Genomic DNA, 3,955 nt, shown 5'->3' with positions numbered 1-3,955 from the left:
GATAGCGGGTTCAAAGCAAGGCAGAACCAGAAAGGACTTAATGAGTCTCCTTGGTATATACCACGCTTAATCTGTATTGGCTGTGATGTGATGATATTTGAATTTGTTTGGATATTAAGTGTGGTTTTCCAATTTTTCATTACTATGTTTAGGAACTGTATCAATTTAGGCTCTACATTGTATATTTCCAATATTTGTAGTAACCATGAGTGGGGTACACTATCAAAACCTTTTTGGTAATCAATGTATGCATATTGTAGCGACCTTTGTTTAGTTTTAGCTCGATACGTCACCTCTGCATCTATTATCAGTTGCTCTTTACATCCTCGTGCTCCTTTGCAACAGCCTTTTTGTTCTTCATTTATAATTTTGTTCTGTGTTGTATGTATCATTAATTTCTGTGTAATGACTGGAGTTAATATTTTGTATATTGTTGGTAGGCATGTTATGGGGCGATATTTTGCTGGGTTTGCTGTGTCTGCTTGATCTTTAGGTTTCATATAAGTTATTCCATGTGTAAGTGTATCAGGGAATGTGTATGGGTCTGCAATGTAACTGTTAAATAATTTAGTTAGATGTGAATGTGCTGAAGTGAACTTCTTTAGCCAGAAATTTGCTATTTTATCTTTTCCAGGGGCTTTCCAATTGTGAGTAGAATTAATTGCTCGGGTGACTTCATGTTGCAAAATTATAACTTCAGGCATTTGTGGAATCATCTTGTATGTGTCCGTTTCTGCTTGTATCCACCGTGCATGCCTGTTATGCTGTACCGGATTTGACCATATGTTGCTCCAGAAGTGTTCCATGTCTGTTATGTTTGGTGGTTTGTCTATTTTAATGTGTGTGTTATCTATTGTCTGATAAAATTTCTTTTGGTTTGTGTTGAATGTCTGGTTTTGTTTCCTTCGATTTTCACCTTTTTTGTATCTTCTAAGTCATTTGGCCAATGCTTGTAATTTCTGCTTCTTTTCATCTAATTATTATTATTATTATTATTATTATCATACAACAAGCACTTTCAGGATATGGCAAGTAGATGAAATAACTATCCACTTTAGTTAATTATATTCATGCCTAAACTTTTGCATTGGTTATAGCTGACTGAGTATTACTACACCAAGGACTTTGTGTAGTGGTAGGTATGGTGTCTTACTGTTAGCTCTTTATATCGTTGTTATCAAACAGAATTTTGTCTCGCAGCCTGACACTATCTGAAAAAAACCGCACCACAAATAACCAATATGGGATTCCTATAACAATATCTTTTACTTCTGATATATGTGAGATCTCTGTTGAAATCTGAAATTTCATTTTGAGCCTTTTATTATTAAGATTTAGATGGAAACACTTGCTTACTACTCTCCCCAATCCTAGTGCCTCTAACTAATGGAGAAGTACTCTTGGTAAACTAACAGTTGCATCTTTTTTATGTTGTGATGAAACTGACTTGTACATCTACATCTATACTCTGCAAACCACCATTAATGGTAGAGGATACTTCCCATTGTAGCATTTATTAGGGTTTCTTCCTATTCCATTCACATATGAAGCACAGGAAGAATGATTGTTTGAATGCCTCTGAGCATGCAGCAATTATTCTTATCTTATATTCACAATCCCTATGTGAGTGTTATGTTTCCTAGAGCCATTATTCAAAAGCAGTTCTTGAACCACTGTTAATAGACTTTCTCAGGATGGTTTACATCTTCAAGATGCTTCCATTTCAGTTCTTTTGGTAGCTATTTGACACTCTCCCATGGATAAAACAAACCTGTGTCCATTCATGCTGCCCTTCTCTGTATACCTTCAATGTCCTCTGTTAGTTCTATTTGGTATGGGTCCCACACACTTGAGTAATATTCTAGAATTGGTCACATGAGTGAATTGTGAGCAATCTCCTTTGTAGACTGATTGCATTTTCCCAGTATTCTACCAATAAACTGAAGTCTGCCACCTGCTTTATCCATGACTGAGCTATGAGATCATTCATTTCATATCCCTACACAGTGTTACATTTCAGATATTTGTATTAGTTGACCAATTGCAACAGTGAATCACTGATATTATAGTCATAGAATACTACGTCTTTTTGTCTTGTAGAGTGCACAATTTTACATTTCCGAACATTTAAAGCAAGTTGTAAATCTTTGCACCACTCTTAAATCTGAATGAATATTTATGCAACACTTTCAATAGATAAATGCATCATCTTCAAAAAGTCAGAGGTAACTATTAATACTGTCTGCAAGGTCATTAATATACAACATGAATGGCAAGTGTCCGAACACTCCTCTCTGGGGCACATCTGAAGTTACATTTGACGATGAGTCTCCATCCAAGACAACATGCTGCATCCTCCCTAGCAAAAAGGCCTCAATCCAGCCACAAATTTCACTCGATATCCCATATGATCGTACTTTTGACAATAAGCATATGTGTGGTACTGAGTCAAATGCTTTCCCGAAAGCAAGAAATGTGGCATTTGCCTGACTGCCTTTATAAAAAGCTTTCAGTATGCATGTGAGAAAAGTGATGAGTTGAGTTTCACATGATCGATGTTTTCGGAATCCAAACTATTTGGCATTCATGTCACTCTGTTCAAGATACCACGTCATTGTTTGAACACGGAATATGTTATAAGATTCTACTACAAATTGATGTCAAAGATATAGGACAGTAGTTCTATGGATCACTTCTACTGCCCTTCTTGTAGATGGATGTGGCTTGTGCTTTTTTCCAGGAACTGAGCACGGTTTGTTGTTCAAGGGACCAAGAATAGATTATCGTTAGAATAGGGGCTAATCTAGCTGTAAATTCAGTATAGAATCTGACAGGGATTCCATCAGGGTCTGGAGCTTTGTTTGATTTCAATGATTTCAGCTGTTTCTCAACATCACTCACACTATTACTTATTTCATTCATCTTTTCAGTGGTATGATGATTAAACTGGGACAATTCTCCTGGGTTTTCCTTTGCAAAGGAACATTTGAAAATGGAGTTTGGCATTTCACCTTTTGCTTTACTACCTTCAATTTCAATTCCTGTCTCATTTGCTTGGGACTGGACACTAACTTGTTTCAAATGCAAAAGCTACCTGAAATAAATAAACCATTTATAATGTATATTATGAGTTCATTTGTGCTAGCAATACATTACTTGAGCACCAACACCAAAAGTTCATCTAAGTTTGAGGATTTTCTTCGAAACTTGCTAATTGCCTTGGGTTAGTAATTAATTTTTTTGTCTTACTATCAATTTATTACCATCTGACTTCTCATTTCTGATTCAATTTTTACAGCTGTCCAAACCGCAGACACTCTGGAGCCCTTGAATTACAGATGGTTGCTGTGTTGAAGATTAACACCTAAGCCTATGTGGGAAACCCTAACACCTAAGCCTATGTGGGAAACCCTATGTACCGAGATGTCAGATCTATATCAGGATTAGAACAAAAAAAAGCGACTGACTGTTAAGTGTTTACAGTGCAGCTACTATGGCAAGAACCAACTATAGCAAGAGTTTGGTCACACCCTCAGCCCTGTGAAAAATTACTCTGCTACCTCATCTGCAGACAACAATCGCAGCATGTAACAGAACAGTCGTGATTTCTTCTTTCCTTTGTTTCGCAGTGCAGTGTGTTTCTTTTACGGAATGTGTGAAGCTAATTGAGGAATTGCTTATGAAAGTAATAAGACTGTTATGAACCTGCGCATTAACAGGGAGCTTATGAATGTATTCAGTATGAAACTATACTACTGCTGCTAGAGGAGCCACATTGCACTTGCACTTAACTGCAAACTGACAATGACCCCTCTTTCCTTGTTCAATTATCAATCACTTTGCTATTCTGATCCAGGTAGAGTATTGGCCACAGACACCAGCACATTTACTCACAGCCAGATTGTGCATGCCCTAATCAAACGATACTCGCATCTCTGATGTCATGCACGCACTG

This window comes from Schistocerca americana, chromosome 4 (genome assembly GCF_021461395.2).
Source record: "Schistocerca americana isolate TAMUIC-IGC-003095 chromosome 4, iqSchAmer2.1, whole genome shotgun sequence".
In the NCBI taxonomy this organism is placed as follows: domain Eukaryota; kingdom Metazoa; phylum Arthropoda; class Insecta; order Orthoptera; family Acrididae; genus Schistocerca; species Schistocerca americana.
Note: the sequence above shows the minus strand (reverse complement) of the source record.